At 32.8% G+C, this 24,834-nt stretch overlaps 1 protein-coding gene across 3 annotated transcripts in view; it reads right to left on the bottom strand.

Moving 5' to 3' along the window:
• LOC128202463 (limbic system-associated membrane protein-like) overlaps positions 1-24,834 on the bottom strand; it is a 203,969-nt gene that overhangs the window by 118,748 nt on the left and 60,387 nt on the right. The gene's annotated exons all lie outside the window — the stretch shown is intronic.

Below are 24,834 nucleotides of genomic sequence, written 5' to 3' on the forward strand. Positions count from 1 at the left end.
ATTAGAGAGTTACCCGGTTATTTACGATACGATCCGGGATAGACATCTTGTTATAGTCCATATTAATGGACGAAGCCAGTGGAACACGGAAGCTCTTCGGATGATGATTAATAACAACAGTCTCTAATGATTCCGGGCGTATCTGAACTCGTGTGTGAAGACTGAATACATTTTAATATTATATGGAAGCAAAATGATTTTAATAATCATTTATAAAACCAAGATGAAGGTAAATCATAAAAAGAAATTATAGAGCGGTGATAACTCACTTGGACTTGGCTTGGCTACGGTCTGGAAGTCCTAGGATCTAACCTGTGAATTTTTAATTTCAAACGATTGTTACTTGTTTTTTTGGAGGGAGCATTGAGCGTTTGTTCGACGAGCTTTTCATAAAGAGCGAAGATTGACCTTTACATGAAAAACGAATGGATGAACTCGTAGAAATTATATAAAAATAATGGCTATCTTTTTACTTTTTTATTTATGGTTGTAAGATTAATTTGGCATTCAATGCGTCTTAAACATTTACCTTATTAATGAAGTTATCTATTATGCCACATATCTATGGTATCTTACTAATATAATAGAAATGTAAGTTTGGACGTCTATTACTCAATACATGGATTTGAATAAAATTTGGTTCACAGATAGTCCATATCTTAAATTAATACATGACATGACACTTTTATCGTAATTAAAACGGACAACGCCGCTGTACCATTTAGTAACAACATACTAAAAAAATAAAACTAATAAAAGTAAATTATATTACAGTATAAGTAAGTGACCGACACACTGGAGATGAGGTGGACACTAATGTTGATTAAAAGAAGTTTATTGTTACAACAAAAGCAATCAGAGTCGAGCACACGATCAAAGCTCCTTCCGCTAACGAAAGACAGAGACGCAAGATAAGGCTTCAAAGAGCACCGCGAGCACCGCGACCATGTGATGCTATCGCTTCTGAGGAAAGTCGAGAATGGTCATACGTGCTCGAATTTGATCTCTATAGCACAACAGACAAGAAATTGAGACGGGATCTTTGAAAAGGTACAAATAAGATCAGAAGTAAATATTCGTCACAACAAAATTATCAATTCATGAATATTAATAAATAAAATTATACTCGTACTGTTGAATCAGATGTAAAAGTGAGTATCAAAATCATCACTGATGAAAACGATAAGCCAGATTGAATTCGATGCCAACGTAATGCTAAATAGAGAAAGTGTCATTTCCAAGTTATGTTTACGATAATTGTTTCATTAGTAAGAGAGTTTAAGAATTGTTTTATAGAACCTCGCGCTGCAGACTGAAGACAAAACCTCTGCAGGAAACTTATATGAGTGTATGCGAGAGGAATCTTTGAAACGGCATCGTGTGTGATTATTTTGGTTTTAGGGTGTAGATTTTGAATACACAATAGTTTACATATATTATAATATTAGAAAGAAGGAAGGTTGATTGACGTACTGGGATAATAACAATAAATTTTTAGTGATCAATTTCTTCTTGACTTCCTATAGGTACTGCAGCAAATTATTAACTAGTTATTTTACATTAAACCCCCATTATGAACCATAAATAACCATTAAAGATATTTTCATGTTAAATCCTTCCAAATGCATGAATAATACATGGTAAATGATTTCTTAAAATATAATTCTCCGTGCGCTATAGAACGAAAACATGCCAGTCACATATTTGTCATCCAAGTTTTGGAGATATGGGAGTGAAAGATAAATTGACTGTCCGCCCATATCTCTGCTTCATCGCTTGGAAATTAAAATAAAACAAGACCACACGTGTGAAAGAGAAAGCTATAAACCGGGAGTTACGTGCAAAAGGGACGAAAGTACAGGTTGATTGCAGTTTGATGGGTCAGCATATGGATTTTTTATCAATTTTTATATGTAGAGAAGTGTTGAATCATTAAATCTCTTCATTGCTTTATAATATCCAAACGAAATTATAGACGTCTGGTACAATTACCGTATCTTACAAGCTAATCTGTTTCTTTGTCGGTTAAAGTGTTACTTTTATTACAGTAAAGTAAAGAGGGCAGCAGACGTTTTGAACTCTTTTAATATGGCGTAGCATCTTTATTTGTTTGAGTCTCACATACTCGTACAAGAGAACTAATCAGGATACTTCTTTGGGGAATATTTTATACTAAACTCATGTATTTTATGTTAAATTTTCTCTCTATTTATGGATACAATAGTCTGTTTCGGGATGGAAGAGTTTGTTGGTAATGAGGATTAGCAATCATTGCTAGCAATGAACCCTATCAAGTCGACCTCCTGGCGGTTCCCCCTGAAAACCATCGTGATTGATTTATTTTTGAATTTGTCACAGTTAGCTAACTGACCTGCTTCCATACTCATCTATCATCTCTCATTGGTACCCAGCCACCGTATTCCGAAAGCATAGGCATGATTACCATTCCATTATCATCAATTAAAAAAAAGGTTTTAATAAAATTAGAATAATTAACAAGAGCATAAACAGTGTGCTAAAGTTCATTAACATAATTAAAGACTTCATTAATAGATTGAATACTTTGATTAATCAATTTGTTACTAACCTTATTCTTTCTATAATAATTTCAACAAAACTCAGTTACCTTTTCAATAATTTATATTGAAATAGAATTTCCCGAGAGACTACGGCATGGGGTTCTTCAAAAGGGGGGTAAAGAGGTTTCTTCAGGGTCGGCAACGCGCGCGTAATACCTCTGGTATTGCAGGCGTTCATAGGCTACGGTAACCGCTTACCATCAGGTGGGCCGTATGCTTGTTTGCCACCACAGTGGTATGAAAAAAAAAAAAAAAGAATATGTTAACAAACAACATTACCAGAGCGAAACTTCATGCAAAATAGTCCATGGAAGTATTCAATTATAATACATATTAATTCTGCTGTCAAGTAGCTGTACAAGGCCATGTTTCAGTTTAGTATGACAGTGAAATTACTGGGTACGAAAGCATAATTAATATCTTAGTTCTTAATTATGGAAACGATAAGTGTCACAGTGGCGACGGTGAGCACAGTCACATACACTGTCTATAGATAATTATACTTTCCATCCGATGGCCCGTCTACTTTTAATTACTTCAGACCGTATAAAAAACACATTTTATTTGAATAAATAAATGAATATTTATTTACAAGAAAAATGGTAAATGAAATAATTGCATTATACAAATTAGTTACACAATTGTGAGTACTGCTAAAAAGCCTATGTTTAATATCTATATGCATGTATATGATAACGCGAGTACTGCTTTCTACAGGACAGGCTCAGCCTAGTGTACGAAGCAATGATACATTCTGTGCTATACAAACATACTTTGTTAAATAAATATATCTTATGTATAGATGTTAACAATAAGTCTATTTTTTTTTTTATGCAACTCAGGATGGCCAACAAGCTAACGCCCTACCTGATGGAAAGTGGTAATCGTCGCCTATAGACATGAGAAGTACCATGGACATAACAGAGTATACTATTTCGCCCACGATACCTCCCATGCGTTAATATTCCTGAGGACACAGGTGTTATTCCTCTGTACCCTGTAAATTCGTTGCCATGCCTTTCATACTGAAAAACAACCATGCAAACACAACTGTTTCACAGATGTTTCAGAGAACTGTATGGGACAGAAGTATCTAAAGTTCTAAACAAACAACTTTTGTACAAAGTCTCCCTTTGGTATAAGACATAAGTCCACATATTTCGCCATAATTAGGCATGCAAAATTTAAAAACCTAAAAATTATAAATTTTGATTGAATTCAGCATTAAAACAATTAATAATATTATAAAAAAAAATATTTAAATATACCAGATACAATTTCATATTAATTTGCTATTTATAACTTCTCAAATTTATCGTCTCATTTTTTATGATTACGAATGAATGAGTATACTTTATTTGCATTATACGAGATATAGGAAATAAGCAAGACAATTAACAAATGTCACAATACAATGGTATAATTATAGTGAGGCAGATTACGCGCCTATTTCATCAGATTTTCACAATTCTTTTTATAATCGGTAGGGTTTACCACCTTGTTGGTATATATATTAAGTAATGTTAAGAGAACTGAAGCAAAATCTACTTCCAACTACGCGATTCTATATTCATTTATTTATTTACTTGAAAAACACAACAGTAAACGTAAATATGCATAGTTAATTATAAACATGTAATGTAATAATTATTACAATAATATATTAATAGCATTATTTTCCAAACGCCTCGTCCTTCACTGATGCGATTGAAGGTGTAACTGGAACAATATATCCCGTAGAAGATAAATAATACACATCAGAAACTGTGAAACTGCATCGATCAATGTATCAACAAATATATTAAAATATTCATGACCAGTCCAATTCGTAATGGAAATTAATATGGAGTTGTTGAACCTTCAAATTAAACATTCTTGGCGCATCATGCATCATTCTGATTAGACACATCATCTGGGACCGTTACAGTGACTTTGTTGTCGTGTTGTTACTACATACACAAAGATCCATTATAATTTTAACATATTATGGGATTGTTTGACTACGCCCATTCATTACTACGTCTGCGAATTATCATTTGTTATTTATTGATTTGTATACTTCCTTATTTCTTAATCTGTTATTAGATTTGTTACTTAAATGAAGATGGAATCGTTCGATAAGAAAACGATTGCTCATTTAATCATCTAGTATATAAAAAACGTAAAAAATATAATTAACGGTAATAACAATAAACTCGTGGCATTGCGTAGCTCGACACTTATACTACATTAGTGCGTTAAAACAATATGTGACCTCGTTAGAACTGATATTATCATGTTATTCATATAGAGTTTAGTACTAACTTATCTAGGACCTCTTACAAATGTAAATTGTAGAGGACAAGCTTACCAAAATACATTTATTTGACACAGATTTGATTCTAGCAACATTGGAATATAATAAGATTTCGGAATAGTATTAATACGCGCTTCAGAAACGGTCTACCTATTTTAAAGACAATTTTTCAAAGTTAAATTTTAAATCTGTCCTATGTATATTACATTAGGATATAATACTTTAAAAAATATTAAATGTTTAATGTATATGATGTTAAAATTACAAAATTGGTCTCGTTTCTTCTTTAGTAATGTTCGCTTTAGTCTTCAGACGAATCTGCGTCTTGTGACAAAAGTGTGTCACTGCAAAATGTGCTCTTAAATTTCAACGATAAGTTAAACCTATTGTCTACACACGTCGTAGATAAAGACACATCCCGCGCTCTATGACTCCAACAATTCACAGCATACCTATACATTGTTTCAGTTTTTGAAATTCTTCATTTAAGTCCCTTTTAAGAATATCCACAGATGTAAACATTATAAATACAGAACAAGGTTGGAAGACCATAAGATTCCGAACGATACTGCTTCATTAAATAAATTATAATCCTGTACTAGATGGAATGAATTCTATATAAGGCCGTGAGATATATGATAAACATAACAGACTTATATTAGAAAATGTCTCAGAGATCCGAGTAAGCAATAAAACTGGTCAGGGCCGTCTATGCGTCGTGTGCGATATAACACAGATATAGGCTTTATCGGAGAAATAAAATCAAACCTCCCACTATAGATTGTAAGGCCGGTGATGCACTCTTACGAGTCGAAATGTATTCCATGAATAAATAAACTTTTGAATCGCTTCTTACAATCTTTTTAAAGTTTAGAAGGAAATAGTTCTTAATTTGATGATATTTCTCAACGTGATTCACAAGGTCTTCAATAATTATTCTAAACAGGTAATATCTATTATTTTCGCAATCAATAAACGTATTTCCGCATTAGTCTAATACTCATAATGATTGATGAAAATGATTGATTAAATGAGACGAATATTTTCTAAATAGAAATCAGCAAAACGGTTTAAAAGTGATAGATGGAATAATATGTGTTAACCATCGTTGTTCATGTCTAAAATTTGCCATTTCCACTTTCCAAGAATTTATTTGGCATTAACAACTTCTTTACTATCACCAGTAGAACAAAAAAGACCATCTTTATTAACGAGTACTTATTCGTCAGAGTAAAAATCTTACAAATGTTAATGTTTATATTTTGATTGTACAGTCCTAATAGACGTGAATGCTGTTCTTATAAGAATATCACAATTACTGCTGGTGACTTTGATTTTTTTTTCTTTTTTAATATACTATTCGACTGTTTGTGTTTGAGCCAATGAAAGATTTTATAATAACAATACTTGTATGTATGTAAATAAGGGCATGAAACAAATTTTTATGAAATCTCTGAATATGCTCCTTTATACAGTAACAAAGTTAGTACGAAACCAATATAGAAAGTAAACCCTTTCTATTAAAATAGGAATTATTAAAATCGATTTAAAAACGTATAAATAGAAAGAGAACATAAAAAGAAATAACAAAATTAATCAAATTGAGGCCCTCCTCTTTTTTTAAGACAGTTAAGAAGGTACTCATATACCTGGCCAAATAAAATATGAAGGCAATCATTGTAAATAGCGCAAAGTAACAATCTCAGACCAAGAACTTTTTGAATGAAATTGCAACAAAAGTGGTTTCGCTGTTTCTTGTATTAACAATGGTATTATTTGTATTTTATGTGACTCACTGCACAAAGGAACATTCAAACTGTGTAAATTATCGTATTGTCGTGTAGAAATCAATGAAACATATATTTTTTTACTAAAAACATGGACAATTGGCAACACCAGTGCCTGCAGTGTTGTGGTTAACCAGTAAAGTTGTTTTTATTGTATAACAGCTAGGCCATCCGGCTTTGCATAAATTATACGCATAAGTATCACCACAAAAATCTACCCTTATATGTATCAATAGTAGTCACAGCGAATGGCCAGATAGAGACTGTACGAACCGTCTGCAGTGTATTTACAAGGTCATCCTTTGATTTCAAGTGTAGGATGTGGCAGTGAATTGTAGGATTCGGAAACATAATATCTTAGTCCAGAGAAATGGCAAAAGAATAGAAATACATAAAGTGTACCATATCATACCATAGACGTCATAGATCCTAGTAAATTTTGTAATGTTCATGGTGTTTTTTTTAATGAGTGATAATGAAATGGCAACCCCACCCGCGCTATCGGTATACACCGGCGGGGCACCAGTGAAGAATGATAGGTGAGGATGAAGCAGGTCAGTTAGCTCATCGTGACGAATTTAACAAGAATTATTCACGATGGCTTCCAGAGGGAACCACGTGGAGGTCGACCTAATAGGACATATTGCTAGCAATAGGGCTGTCAAACTCCATTGCCAACAACCCCTTTCCCCACTGTCCATGGTGTTAGGTGTTGGTTACCGTTTCCATCAGGTGGGCCGTTAACCTGCTATTTTAAGTTGCATAAAATAAAACTATGCTATAGTATTTAGTATATTTAGTTACTCACAGCAAATTTCCGTAATCTTCACCTTTGTAAGTTTCTATATCAAGTGTTCTTTATTATGTGTGTTCAACACAAATAATAAAGGACTTATTAAAACTTACAGTTTAAAAAAAGTTAGCAGCTTTCATATTTCGTTATTTTTTTATTCACTCTTCAATATTAATAGAAATGAAATATTTAATAACAGGTAACAACAGTACTTCATCAAAACTGTGACTTTAAATACCGTTCCGGAACCGTTTAATTTTATTTACACTCCATTCAACTTTAAAATGTTTGTGTACTAAACTTAACTATAAAACTGGTACGCCCACGCGAACCGGTCTACATTCATCCGAGCTCATCCCGTGCTCTCTTTACAGTATACCATGGTTTTGTTACAAAACCCATTGTATGAATCATCAATAAAGACATTTTTGGGTATTTATAAATCCTTATAAAAATTAGCAATGTTTCTTCACCCATAAGATTGCTGCTTTCTTACTGTATTCACAAATGTGTGTCTATTAGGTACATTAATTTATGTATTTCTCTATTGTAATGCAAATAATATATAGTCATTCATTCACAATTCAAGAACCAATTTAGTTATATTTTTGCAAGTACTCGAATAGTCTATCTGTATATTTTACTAAATATATTAAACCCAATAGGATTGGAAGCAATACAAAATAAAATAGGTAGCTATAAACGTATACTGTATAAATTATGCAAAGGTCAACATTTTGAGGAGCTCTCTCTTTTTGCCCTATAACTTTTTGTGGAAACAAAGGTGGAGCGAAAGAATAATTAACCGTCAGTCAATCAAACTAGCTCATTAATCATAAAGGAAATTATCTTGGAGATTGAATTCCACCTGTTGCGCAGTAGCAGTAGATCTACAAACAATAAACATAAAAACATCTGACACGGTAGTCCAAAACGTAGAGCACTATTAACGTGTGATATTCCGAACACCCACTTTTGGACGTTTTATGTTCCTTACAATACAGCACCCACGCTTGGAACAAATAATTCGATCCATTCAAGTATCCCAGTATTTTATACTTATTACACCATTTGACGCACCACCTACGAGTTCAAAGAAAATGCGTCAATGTCTTAGGACAATGTGCTCTTAAATACAACGAAGTATAGTTCAAGTTGAATGTAAATAGATTGACAGCATTGTGAAATAGTTACATGTGATGCATTTAAGAATCAAATGCTATTGTATATGCAGTGTTCGAAGCTTGCTAACCTAACCTCTATTGTAGTTGCTTTAATTATGATCAATACATTCATTTTACTATGATATATGTGTATACCATTTATTTATCTATCTTAAACTGTGTCAAATTAATTTACTGACAGTCCATCGATAATTGTAATAAACAATTCCAGTGAGTGATGTATCGTGCTCACCTCTTGTTCTGATTTCCATGTGCTCAGTGAATTGTTGACAAGCTTTGCTTTATTAGAACAATAACGGTAGATATAATGAGCTTGGAATCATCCAAGTAATATCACAAATATAGAATTATAGAATAAATATAGAATTTTCTATGAAAACTGCTTGGTTATTTATTACTCAGTTATTTATTTATTACATCCACTGGGTGAGCCTTACAGTCTTCCAATACGCTCACCCAGGAAAGCATGAGTACAATAACATATAAAAAGGAATATATAACATATAAACGACGTCCAAACCGCGTTAAATAGTTAAGACATTGAAAATATAATATTTTATTATACTATTTCACTAAATTAGGAGTTATTTTGTGAAATTCAATATCACTTATTTGATTAGAATGATTTTGTTTAATGTGTGCGACTGCCAACATTCCGAAAATTTTACATTACCAGAAACTCCACAATCTTACAAATTACAAATATAGTACGAGTATAATGAAATTGTAACTAGAGGATATCTGTACATGGGAGATATTTAAGAAAAGTTGAAATGAATTGTCTTAATAAGAGAAATAGAACAAATTTCTTTTAGGAATTTTGTCTGTCTTTCTGTCAGTCTGTTTTTCTGACTGTCTATATGTATGATTGTTTCGACATTACGCAAAAAATATTATCTTATAATCATTTTCAAAATTGTATTCCTAAAGGTTTAACTTAAAAATCTTGATACGCCAACTAGAAATGACCTATTTCATTGGTTTTCCTAATTCTGAAGTCCGCACGTACGGAATAGTGATTACAAAGCTAGTCTGTTATATTTGTAAAGTCTTAATGTGAGTACAACTTTCCATCTTCATCAGATAAACAATATCGTTATCGACAACTCGTACGCGTGTTCAGTGTTCACTTTCGTTGCTACTCCTAACACCGCCGTCACCTATATCACTTTCTCGACAAATCCACCGACTCAACAGGTGTTTCCGTACAGTATGCGTATCTGTAGGCGTCTGGTGACACGTTTGTTTACACCTTTCTCTGTCGACAGAACAAACTTCTTTATGTCATCATTGAGGAAGATAACTGCGCAGTCAACGCTCCGAGGTCAAAACTGGACGCAACCAGTCATACTGACACTTTGTGACACAGTGTTGATGGCCGTTCTATACGCTTGTCTAGTGATTATTCTTTGTTTAGTCTACATTGTCTAATACTTGAAATGTTAAGAATGAAAACTTTGTTAGCATCTGCTTTGCTACCGGGATGTGATTTGCATAGACAGAACAATAGTACTTTTAGCAACATTGGCTTAATTTTACATGACTTAAAAGGTTTTCTTTAATTCTATAGTATTTTACGTGCATACATACAAATGTAAGATATGCAAAGTACGCTTACATAGATGATTTTGTTAATTGTTTTTAGTAATGATGATGAAATTATTCTCCTTTTCTGAAGACTCCATTTTAAAGCAGATTCAATAATCCATCCATTATACCTGAAACAAAAAATAAAACTCATTAAAATACAAAAAAAAAACAACCTCAAGATTATTCTTGATATAAAAAATATTATGCAATAATAAATTATATCTCGGTAAGACGTAGAAACATAAACGACAGAGTAATAAAACTAGAGTAAATTAAAACCAATTATCCTTAATTGGATAGTTTTCTTATAGTTTAACACTAAACTACTTAATTTTATATTCAATTAATAAACGAATCGACACGACGAAGAACAGAACTAGTCTGTAAAAGGGCTAATTGACAGCTCTTAGATTAGTGATCGACGGCTATACTATCTAACACAATCTAAACCGCAATATTTGCAATGTCTTATAATAAACTGCAGTTATTATAAGCAGCTATAGTTATTTTCCTTAAGTGATTCTACGATATATATACATACTTTTGGTTTATTTTCTACTTTATAAATGATATAATAAGTTTTAATCCAAGTTTAATTAGATAAAATTATAATAATAATCAGATTTAATGTAAAAATTAAATGCAAAACTAAATTTCAATTTTATTTAATAACTATATTATTTACATTAGTCAGTAACAAATTTTACATTACTAGTTGAAATATTATCCTAAATATTTATTTACAAATAACAAGAAAAAGTAATAAAAAATTTAAAAAATTATTTAAAGATAAAAAATTTCATTACATTACAAAAATTAAATTACATTTGCATCTAAAATTGACTGTTTACAATTACATATAATTTGTATATTTTAATTTTCAAATATTATCTCTCACTATCTATTGTTATTCTTTTTATTTATTCATTAAATACAGAAATAATTTATACTTTAAAATAGAAATCAGTTTTTAATTCTACAAGAAACTAGTTTCTACTTTGGTGTACCACAAGGTTTAAATCTAGGACCTGTAAAGTTTCAGATGAATCTCATTAACCACTTTAGAGCTTTAACCACATTTATCATTTTTCTCGTTTAATCTTAAGCGCATGAGATATTTAACAATGATTTCAAATTAAGTTAAACTTAGAATTACAATGGTTGAATACACGTAAGCGTTTGACCTGTAGACACTTCCAAAGACAGTCGGTATTTACAACACTAAGATAAAACTATATGTGCATAGTGTTAATGCTCCATATTTCTTCGAACAAAAGGACAGTCAGATATAAAACAACGCCTTATTGAGGGTCCTTTATCTCGTTTATCGGTTCATAATGGTTGTTTCACACCTAATAAAGCATCGTTATCTCTTAATGAAGTCTATGAGCGTCTCTCTGGGTCTGTATAAGATTATATATAGATTGATTATATTGTATTGTAAATGTAATATCTCATTAATTAAATGAACCGTGAATAGAATAATAAATCAAGAAATGGCCTTGTACAACTATAGCATTGTTTATATAAAATTAAATTATTTACTATAAACAACTTATCAATGTTATAAATGCAAAGATTTGTAAAATATATTGTTTTGAAATGTTTTAATATATTTATGATCTATATTAACATTTGTATTTTTATTTCTAATGGATAAACACAGGAGGGAAAGGGTTTGTTAGTAATGGAGACTAAAAATCCTATTGCTAGCAATATACCCAACCAGGTCGACCTCCTCGTGGTTTCCCCTGAAAACTATCATGGTTAATTCCTGATGAATTCATCATGATGGGCTAACTGGCCTGTTTTCATTCTCATCTATCACTCATCACTGGTGCTCCGCCAGCGTATCCCGTTAGCGCAAGCGGAGCTACCATACCATTTACACCCATCAAAAAAAAAATGGATAAACACAAAAACTACCCAACTGATTTTAAAAATACGTTCACCTATAGAAATCTATATTATCAGCAAGTGACATAGGTTATATATGATTTTTGAAAATTCTATGTGCCCGTGCGAAGTCAGGCCGGATCACTAGTATTAAGAAAACATCGAAAAACTACTTTTAACTACGGAAACTAAACCAATGTTCTAATTAAGAAAAAGATATAAAAAAACCACGTAAGAGATCTCACAGATGTTTAGACTAGATATTTGTTATTCAATCAGGCCCAACCAGCTAAACAGATTTGAACGAAATTTAGTGCACAGATGTAACATGTCCTAGATTAACATATAGGATACATTTTATAGTAAATCGTGTAAAACCAGAGGGGGATTTTGTACAAAAGTCGTTTGCTTGGGTACCTTTATCCCATTCGTGTTTCAACTATAAAGCAGTTGTGTTTTCATGACTGTGTTTCGGTTTGAAGGGTGGGATATGGCGTGTATTTACAGGGTACAAAGAAATAACATCTGAGTCCTCAGGAATAGCAACACATGGGGGGTATCATGGGCTAAACAGTATACTCTGTTATGTCCATGGTACTGCTCATGTCTATATGCGACGGTTACCACTTTCCATCAGATGGGCCGTCAGCTTGTTTGCCATTCTAATTAATAATATTCTAAATAATTCGTTAGCAGGCAGCTGAAGTGCTACAACTATTAATACATAAACAAATATACAGTTAAATAAAATATTAAAATATATAATAAAATATTACATAAATACATACACTATAAATAAATAAATAAATATGTAGGTATGAAAGAATTATTCCTCTTAAAATGATCTAAAAAAAAGTCCGCGACAGTATATGTCTATCTTTTAGGATTAACTTACTAGAATCGTTTTTATGGTAATCAAATTTGGTCGATATTAATGCATTATTGCCAATTGTTTGCCAAAGAGTTTTATCAACATAATAATATTAATCCTTATTGTAATAACAGAAATTGACGCGGACGAATTCGCGAGCAACAGCTAGTTCAACTTTAAATTGTAACTACATCAAATCAAACAATACTACAAAAGTAATATAATACGTTACTGCTGCACCCTTCGATACTCAGTAGACATAAAAAAACCGCCAACATGGCGGCCGGCTACCTGGACGTTCTCAGAACTGGACACCTCGGCTGATTGCAATCTGTCTGTATGCAAAAAGTATTTGATAGTTAGATTTAAACGCAGGTGAGTATTAATTTTCAAATAGGAGGATACAAATAAGTATTCTAAACATATTTTATTTAATATTATAAAATTTATATCAAAAATAGAATTTTCAAAATTGTCTATTGTTAATGAATATACGAGAATGAGTTAACGAGAAAATTACAATCGGATTGAGTTTTTTTTTTTAAATCTAATAGAAGAACATTCTACAAAACAAGAATAATAAATTTTGTAAATGATTTTTCAAAAACGCCAATATCTACAATCAGATGAATATAAAAAATACCTCCCTGGCACGCCGCTAGAGGGCGACATAACTCACGGCGTGACACGTCTACATTAAAGTATTAAAACAAAAACCAATGTGTTCCTACCCTTATGAAGATATCTTGCAGGCATCTGTTGCATAATCGCATACACAAGTGTTAACTTAATAAAAAAAGTAAATAAAAACTGCATCAGACATTAATGTAACCTTTAGAGTGAAAAATAAAACTTAGAATTTTCACCACACGGATTGTTCCCTATATATACGAGTATATGAACTGTACGAAATTATATGCACTCACCCAAAGAAAAACCATGAAAAATTAATGATTATGCAATAAATAGATTAAAATCCAAGCAGGAATAAACCGTGATAATTCGCGTTACGTATTATGTAATGATTTTAGATTAAAAGTCTTTGTTACACGTCTATGAATTAGCGACTCGCTTCAAGTTTTATTAGAGCTCATGAGATTATATGGTGACGTCAATAACTCTTGTTATCAATTTTACAACATAATTCTATGCTATAATTCATACCTACAATACAGACAGCTAGCGTACATATGGAAATACAAAAAAATTTAAATATAAAAAAAATATGACTATCTAATTTCTGGTGCGATAATTCAGACAAGTAAATAAAAACAAATAAATATCTGCTTATATTATATAGCTGTGTGTTCCCAGCATAGAATGAGCCACCGTTTTCTTTCCCGTGGGTGTCGTAAGAGGCGACATAGGGAGGGCAAGCGATGGGCAGCAGCGTCCCTCTTAAAACATCTTTAAAGCCTAACTGCGGTTGCCAATCCGACTGCCAAACGTGACAACTATTGGCAAAACTCCCAAGGGAGAGTTTTATGTTCAACAGTGGACAGTTAAAGGCTGATATGATGATGATCTGTTTATATTTACATATTATATATAAATAATATTATTTATATTTTACTTAAACCTGTTATGTCTTCCCATTTTCGGTCAATGCACGGTCTCAGATGTTCAGAAATGACGATCAACGTTGCATTATTAATTTAATACTGACGTTTGATCTTAAAATACGAACACAAGTGCACCTTTCTAGTATGAGTACTATGCTATCTGTATGAATTTGTAATTTATTCCTCTTTGTTATTGACCCCTATTTCGTCACTCTTGCATTTTTTCACAGCCTAAAGAAAAAGGTTCACAACAATCTTTATTTGTTAAGCTGTCTTTGGCTATTATAAATGGATTACACTTATTGTATTTTAATATATCAACTATTTTTTCTTTTTATTTTAAATAATAGATATTGTTCGTTGGCAGTTTTTTTTTAATTAATGTTAACACTTCTGCGCGTGCGCGTACATCGTCCTGGTGGTCTGTAACCCTTTGTAGATTGTAATTTAGAATCATTACAACGTTTAGGTTCATTCGACTGAGGGAAATTATATTGATTCGACTCCATACAATGGTCACGAATTTTTCTCTAAAAAAAAAACAGTGTTACCTATTGAATGTATTGAATTATACAGGGCCACATCAATCCGCATGATGATGCATTAAGAATATCATATATACAAGCTAAAAATAATTGTATTGCTTATAGAGATAAAGTCAAAATTTCACCAACTTCCAATAATCTTCAGCATCAGCGGAGTAACATACACAGTGGTGCTAAGATATTTGAAGAGACATGTAAGGGAATAAAACACTATATATAAGTGGTACAAAAAGATATTTCGAAATGAAACACTGTACAAATGCTTTAGATGGCGTGACAACAGTACCTTAAGTGAAATCCCTTATAGGAAGAAAGGTATGCCCTGTAATGAAAGGGTAACAGGTTAATGAAGACATCGTTGAGTAACTTGATGCCTCTTCGTACAGCCTGCGACAGCTAGGAAATGTGGTAGAGTATTTATTAAGTAAGGAACCATAATACCCTAGTCCTCAAAAATGAAGAATACAAAGGGCATCACAATGTATTTTGTGATATCCGTGGTACTGTTCATGTCTATAGACGTCATCGTCTATAGACATGAACAGTACCACGGATATCACAAAATACATTGTTACACCACTTTCCCTCTAGTGAGCTATTAGTTTGTTTGCTCTTCCAAAAAAAAGCCTAATACTAGTGTATTAGACTTTTTTTGGAAACTCTTGATACTTTGGAACTCTTTGAAAACTAAATACTAAAATTATATATAGTTATAAAAGAAACTTAATCCATAAATGCCTTCAAGGATTGATTGTTTTTGGCAAATAAAAATTTCTTGTTTATTGCTAGCTTGTTCCTTTCACAAGTACCTGGTTTGGCCTAAGCGCATCGCCCTCCACTACACCTCCAACAATGGATGCGCGTGCGCACCACACCTGCCACAGCTGCGCGCCTCCACTACATTCCACATAAATCTACGAACCGAACAGATTCCGAGTTAAAAGCATGCCGAGCTTGAATGACGGCGAATTTTAACGGAAATGCCTTTATAATCGCTTATTGTTGACTGCTGGCCTACAATGGATAAGATTTTAAATATAAAACAAATAATTTGCAAGTTAGATCACAAATTGTATCTGTAATAAGGTTTATTTTCTTAAAAAAATCATATTTTTTGCATATATAGTAAGCGACCGAGAGAGGGTGATACAGGAAGCTCAGAATTCGACCTCTTTTTCTAGGACTTTATTTTATTTTATTTATTTTTTATTGATCACATTTGCCTGTATTATTTTTATCATCATCATCTTATCATCAGCCCTTTTAATATAATACTAACTATAAGATCTTAACACGCAACATGTGTATACAATATATAAATTATATTTTGTGAAAATGTAATAAAATTCCTGAATACTGGACCCATAATCTTGGGGTTGGGCAGACAGATATGACGAAATTTTTAATTCCATTTTTGTCATCTTTTTAGGTCTTTTTTAGGCCTCTGAGGCTGATTTATACCTTCATGGTGTATCGAATGAATTATTTTTTTAATACCAATAAAAAATATACCAAATATTATGAAACATGATTATAAATAGATTTCCAATAAATTGCTATCTAGGCGTTTGCATTTCGTTGATAGCGACCTTTTAAAACCCCTTTTAGATTATAATAAAAATTTTAGTGGCATTTTAAAACGGCGCCTGCGTCACGATGAATTATATGAAAACAAATAAGATATACTGCCGTCAATAGTTTAAATCATACGATTCTCAACTCTATTGCGTTGAGATAACAGTTTTGGAAACACTAGTGAAGAGTTTGTACATTTTAGCCGCGGGTCAGGTATTGTGCTTGAAGAATTTTTACAAAAAACCAAATCACACGAACTAACAAAAAGTGCGGTTTCTTTTGTGTTAAAGTCAAGACAGATTAAAGGCAATGGGCAAACTTCACTGTTTGCTTCCAATTTTATCGTCGAGATACCGTAGACTTTTAACAAAGTGTTTCATTTTTTCACATCGATTTGTCCATGCAATTTTGAGTTTAATTGCGCTTGTTATAAGAGGAATAGTATTTTATTGAGAATTCGGAACCCTCCGAAGTTCTTATCTGAGAAATAGTTTGTGAATTGCTCGCAGTAAATGTCTATAAAACCTCTGATGGCTTTGTTATGTTCGGTGGCCTTTGGCAGGATCGGAATGAATATTATCTGGACATATACTGTTCTCTTGTTGTTTACTGCATACACTTAGCTACATCTTCGCCATTTGTGTATGCAACAGCTGATGATCTATCTAACGAAAAGTGGTAACCGTGGCCTATAGACATGGACAGCACCAGGAATATGTAGTTAAAACTGTTTTTTTTTTAAAATCAATAGGATTTATAAAGAATATACAATTATAATAAATATTTTTTATTTAAGTAAACTTAATAATAAGCATGTTTGAATAATATTTTTTTTATGATGTTCGTAATGCAATTTCAGCTGAGAAGAACGGGCAAGAAACAAAGCTATTGCTTTTTTTTCTAATATAAATTAAGTTTATAACAAAATATTTCGGCTCTATATTAATTTTTGTCACGATTTTAATTATTATTTTTATTCTAAATTAAATATACAATATTATTATTATGAATAAATCATAAAAGACAAGGGGTTGACATGCAGTATAAGTTATAAGTGGGTAGACAAAAGAATCTCGTGTTCACAAACAAAGTTTTTATTGTTTGTAGGTAGAAACTGGACGTTTTAAAATGCACGCGGCGGGTGGTTGTACAAAAACACCTTCTGAATGCTGATAGTGAAACAATAATATCTACAAGTTATTCCATAAGATGCTTTTGATAAAATAAAAATATTTGAGAGTGCATTAGTCGCGTGGTGTTACGTATGATTTTTTAAACATTTTTACCAATTGTATTAGTTAGAGTTTTGGTTTAAGATTTTGTGCTAAAAATTAAATATAAACTTGAGACTGAAAAACGGATTCATCAATATATGTAATTTCGAATTAGCAAAGATGTCAGTTTGGATAAAAGTAAGTAAAGGATGGGAATAAAAAATCGTATCTGATAATACTGAAAAGGATATAAGATATATTTTTAATCACTCATAAATTCTTTATCACACAAATATATACTGTAAATACCTTTAAAACTTATTCTCTGAACGTTTGATTCTATTCTGTGTAGTTCTAACATTTAATTATATCACACTAGAGGCAGTAGAGCAAAACGTTATTTTTGTCTATTTGCAGTATGATTTAATAAGAATTAAATTTAATAGAATTAAACACACTAAATGCTTGTTTTTTGTTCGTTTTATCTTGAAATATTCTATAACATGGGTAGATTGTTAGATTTACATGACGCTGTCAATTTTGACTTCACCCTAAATAGGTAACCCGATAGCTAGATTCTAACAATAGTTCGAGAGGATTCTTATTATCATCTGTCTATCTAAGCATCACACAAACGCGCAAAAAGGCAGCTGTACGCGTATAACGACCAACGAGTCGTACCGATAAATACAGATCAATACCTACTACCTGATATCTGATATCGAAATATTAGCTAGATAAGATATTCATAAAAAATGGAAGATTCCCAATCTATATGTAAAGTAGTCACGAGTTCGCCCCGAATTTAAAACGTTCTTTGAACGCGTAATCGCATGTTTACAAGTAGATTTTTGCTTCGCAACAAGCATTTTTTTGCTACGCTAAAATTGGTAACTTTAATACTCATAAAATTAATATGGGATCTACATTACTCTTAGTAATCTCTATCTATTGCAAAAATATGTATATATATTTTATAATGTAGGGGGCATACAAGCGTGCTTCTCACCTGAAAGTAAGTGCTTATCACCGCCTATGAGTATTTGCAACGTCAGAGAAACTGCAGGTGTGTTGCAGGCCTTTTAGGAAGGAATGTAAAAACCGAAATATAAGCCCAAAAAAATTAGACAAATTAAAAAATTTCATGTTTTTAAAATCGACTACAGACCCATACAGATATTTTTATAGAGCCACCCTCTGGTGAAAAATTACACGAATTCAAGTTTGTAGTTTATTCTGTGTACCTGGCTTAAATGTTTGTATATTTGACAACGTTATCCTGTGTTATACTGTGTCGTAACAAGTCTGCGGGTGTCCCCCTCGTACGTTTCAATGAAGATATAGCTTGTAATGTCGGTGAAAACGATAATAATCGCTGGACGCGCGGCAGATGTGGGCGCCATGTTGCGTGACGTCACGACGCTCCGTAATTGAACTACACGTGTATTTAATAAAATAATTCTTCATTTGCTTATCTGCAACTACATCTGTTCTTTTTTTTCCAAAATATTATTTGTATTTCAAAATACCATTGAAAAAACAGCGCTCGTGACGATAATTGAAATATATGAAGTAAAAGATAAGTAATCTAATCATGTTAAACGTAAATATAAAACATTCGAGGTTATATAAGACATAATAGGGTAAACGTTTTAAACCTGCAGAAAAGCATATGAGAAAATTGTTCTTAAAAGACAGCTTCTTATTCGAACATATGAATCCAACTGTAAATATTTAAAGTATACTAGTACCATTGACTAGGAAGATGAAATTGATTATAAAGACGACTGCATACAAAGTCCATCTTAGGGTGATCAACTTCTTTTCGATTGGGCCAATTTCTAAATGATATAACTTCAAGTTTAATTAAATAGAGATAGCAATGGACTAAATGATAAGCTCAAGATCAAGGCACGACTTTCGAAAAGCTTAGACGAAACATTTCCTAGAGAATCACATAGTTTCAATCTTCATGTAAATGAATATAATAACTAAATCAGCTAAGATGCTGTAAATACTATTAACATATGACTGTTAATCAAGCAATGATGCTATAGGCAATGAGTATGTTGATGAAGACAAATTTGAAGGTGTTGAATGGATTTAATCTGATCATGACTATATATAAACATCAGCAGAAGAGGAAAACATACTGCATCCAGATAATAAGAAAAAGATAGACATGTGAGTTGACGAGGAATGATGTAATGAACAGTACTACGTTTCAAAGGCCGAAATCTTAGTAAAAGCATGCCAGTGGGAGAAAAGAAAGATGTGTTTAAAGGCAGTAGATGGATGTACTTAATGAGAGGGGACAATCTAATAATGGTTATACACAGAAATGCAAAAAGAAAACGTACTTCGTCCAAGTAATAAGATAAAAGAAAGGCGATAAAGTTGATGTAACTTGACAGTAACTGCTAAACGCGTTTACTATGATCTGGTAGATATCAGTGAAGCCTGCTCTAAAGTAATAGCTGCTGTGTAATATATTACTAACTAATTAATTACATGTAAAGACATTAATTATGGTCGTGTTAGTTTTGTAATTGCTGCCCGTAAAATCATTATCATATTTATTGACATATTTGTTGATCATTAAAATACCTAATTGTGAAACTATCTGATGATACATTGGCATCATGTTAAAGTATATATGTATTTTATAAGACTCGTTTAATTAATTAGTTACGGTTTTATTATGAATATTAAAAGAGATGAAACACCTGCCGCCTGATAAATTGGTGAAGCAGCAAAAGATAACGATAAAATCTCAGTCAAGTGTACGGATTCTATAGAAGCATTTAATAATTTCGACCAATTTCTACATGAGAAGGATTTCCCAATCGATCATATGTCATGCAACTTCTGCATTTCTTTTATACGGTTAATGTTACTATATTTTCATATATGTACATGAACTGTTGCGTGTTTATAATGCTGTCAGGCTTAGCAAACGCATCCCGTAGACTCCGGCCATTTATTTTATACCACAAAGGTGGCAAACATGCATACAGTCATGGCACAAAAACTAGTGTTTAGTCCAGTAGGGCAATGTTACACAGAGTTATAACCATGTGTGCAATAGGTTAATACAAAAGTATTAACCTATTGCACACCTGTATAATCTTTTTCTCTATTTATCGGTTCAAATTTTAAGTCAAACTCAAACGTTTATTTTAACTGTTCTTGATATTTAATGATGACCATAATGATAATTAATAAAAATTTTTAGCTTTGAGATTATTCCACAATTGAAATATGAATATATGCATCAGTTACACCACACAAATAACAACAGACATAGATAGATAACTCTAAAAGCCTAACTGCGGTTGCCAATCCGCCTGCCGTGTGGCAACTACTGGCAACACTCCCCATATGGGAAGGACTTACGTTCAGCAGTGGACAGTTAACGGTTGAAATGAATAGATTTTTTTTTTGTTATACAATTTAGAATGGCAAGCAAGCAAGTAAGATGTATAGTGGTAACCGTCGCCTATAGACATGAGTACCATGGACATAACAGAGTATACTGTTTCGCACATGATACCCCCATACGTTGCCATTCCTGAGGACTCAGGTGTTATTTCTCTGTACCCTGTAAATTCACGCCATATCCCACCCTTCAAACCGAAACACAGCCATGCAAACACAACTGCTTCACGGTAGAAACACGAATGGGACAGAGGTACCCAAGCAATCGACTTTTGTACAAAGTCTCCCTCTGAAATAGATATAATGAATAGATAGAAATATATATACGAGTATACATACATATAATGAGAATTTTTTCATACATGTGTCGCAAAATAACCATATGCTTATACTTTTGTGCGACAGATCCTGTTTAGTGGCCGGTGTCCTCATTATTTGGATCAGCGTCCTTAAAATTTGGAACAAAAAATTTACTGAAAATAAAGTGTATATACTTAAATATGGCTATTTTATGATAAGTACACACATATTTGTTATGTACCTACACATGTACGTATTTACCGGTATTATCGTGTCCTATATACACCTGAAGTACTCGGTGCCGGCAATAAAATATAGACTAGAGCCGGGTTCATCGAACTTCACACTTCGTTACACGTAGGTACGAATGTCAGAAACATTTCAGGGTCCCGTCGACAAGTGACTGGCGCGGAACCTTACACTCGTATATATATATATATATATATATACTAAAAATCATATTTTTAAGCGATATCTGATAGAAGAAACTCACTTTTTAATTTTTTATCGAATTATGAACCGATTCTGATAATTCTTTTTACAATGCACGGAGTTCACTACCATGTTGGTGACATATTATTTTAGTGATGTTAAAAGCCGCTGTGTTTATTTGCAAAACAAAATGAAGCAAACTTCACTTGTCGACATACAAGTCCATGTTCAAATACCTTACATCTAATGTGTCTACAAAACACTACGTCGTTCATCGATGGGATTTAATATTTTAAAATAAGAACAATGAGGTTATTATTAAATATCTAATCTTACTGTAAAAATCTACGGAATAAAACCCGAGCGAATCCGGAACCATCTTGATACTGTTTTTTTATTTATTCAAGTAAAGTTTTAACTGCCTTGTTAAAAATTGCAACAACAGGCAGTCTTCGCCTTGTACGTGTATTATAAAGATAACATGTAATTGTTTTTGAAAGTATCCGCGTTTAAACATTTAACTGGATAAACATTGTTTGGTAGTATTCATGATAATTAATAGTACAATTAAATATTTGACTAAATTAATTACGACGAACATTTCTCTAAAAATAATCTTATTATCTTCTCAGAATAGAATAATCTAAATTCACACCTGGTTTGTTCTAAATTATATTAACACATTTTTATTACAATGTCATTATTTTACTTTATATTTTCTTTAAAAGTTCTTTCAAATCATCATTTTTTTATGATTCTACTCGTATTGTAGTTTCAGAAAGTTAATATCTATCGAGAAAAAAGTACAAGAAACTCAGTAGTTTCTCACAACAAGTATTCTAATGAATTATTTAAAATTATTAAAAAGTAGATAGTTAATGAATAAATAGACCTTCTCATTTTTTAAATAGGTTGAATGCTCATAAAACCGTGGCAGACCAACGACGTGCGATGCGATGCGACGCGATGCGATGCGACGCGATGCGATGCGACGCGATGCTACTAGGCGTAGGCAACAATAATTATAATTGCATTTTACGACTGCATTGTCTGAATGCAATAAACCTATATTTTGGCGCAGCGTGCCGACGTGGGCACCCAATGGGAACGGAACTGGTGACCTGGTAATTTGGCAGTCGAATGTTGTCTAATACTTCACGTGCACCGTACACGCCGACGCGAATGCTCTATCTAAATAGATCATGAAAGCCTCTTTGTTCGAAAGAGCCAGTTTAAAGGTTAAAACTCCACGACTGTACTGCAATTCTCATCTCCTAAACAGGCATAACGAATTGCAATCACGAATGAATTCTCGGTTGTATTATTTATCTATCTTCTCGCCAAGATGTATATAGAGATAGGATTGTGACATTCTGTTTTTTATAAATGACAAACAAACTGACGGCCCACCTGATGGAAAGTGGTAACCGTCGCCTATAGACATGAGCAGTACCATGGACATAACAGAGTATACTGTTTCGCCCATGATATTCTTCATACGTTGCCATTCCTAAGGACTAGTGTTATGTCTCTGTACCCTGTAATTTGAGTTACAGTTTAAATAAATAGATACAAGTGTCACCCTTACTAATATTATATCATATTTGCTTATTACCTCTTGGCGCTTTAATAGTTCTACATGAACGACAGAAACAATCTACATGTAGTTTTCCATACACGTACAATTTGAGAGGGAGTTCTTTTATACCGATCAATGGATATATCCCGATCGTGCTGTTGAAATATCGCATTAAGACTGGTTAGTAATAAACCTTATAGCAACATTATTTCTAATTCAACCCTTGCAGCGTACAAACTATTTAAATATTAGCCATGCAAACGCGCAGGAGTTTAAGGTGCGCGCGCGTGGGCAGTCCGCGGCTGGGCCCATTGTGATGTCACAGTTATGACGTAATAAATGCTAGCCACACCGTGATATACGACCGGTCCTGTACCGCAGGACAATGTTCTTTATTAGGAAGATCATAGAACATGATAATCCCATACTAAATTCATACACAAGTCAATAAAATGTAGCTAGTTTGTTATGTTTTACCGGGTAAGTAAAAGATCAATATTACTGTTATAACATACTAGAGAAGGGATTGCTAGTAATACGAACTACCAGTCCCATTGCTAGCAATACACCCTGTCAGGTCGACCACACGTGGTCCCCCCTGCATATTATCGTGCTGAATTCCAGGTATATTCATCACGATGGGCTAACTGCCCCCTGCCTTTTGATCCTCATCTGTCAACCCTCACTGTTGCTCCGCCAGTGTATACCGTTGGTGCGAGCGGTGTTTCCATTCAATTATCATTAATAAAAAAAAAACACCATTCGTGTTTCATGGATTAGGTATGGTGGAACTGACAATTGGTAGCCGTATGGTCCCGACATAGACTGGACCACCCCTTTTTTCCCGTGAATGTCGTAAGAGGCAACTAAAGGAACTTAATGATTGAGGGATGAGCAGCAGCGTCCCTCTTAAAACGTCACCAAAGCCTAACTACTGTTGCCAAGTGTGACAACTACTGAAAACACCCCCAAAGGGGGGGGTATATGTTCAGTAGTGATTAATGACTGATATGATAATGATTACGTAGGTATAACCATAGTAAAAAATGTATTATTTTATCTGTAGCGTGACATTCTACCGCTCATATCATGTAGAATAAACTATATATATGGAGTCACGCTATCGTTCCAGTATATCGAGTAAGGTTGCCACGTTCAATCGGGTGGATCGTTAAATTAATTGTCATTAACAA

The sequence above is a fragment of the Galleria mellonella genome, unplaced genomic scaffold, assembly GCF_026898425.1.
Source record: "Galleria mellonella isolate WM207_F2 unplaced genomic scaffold, CSIRO_AGI_GalMel_v1 utg967, whole genome shotgun sequence".
Classification (NCBI taxonomy): Eukaryota; Metazoa; Arthropoda; class Insecta; order Lepidoptera; family Pyralidae; genus Galleria; species Galleria mellonella.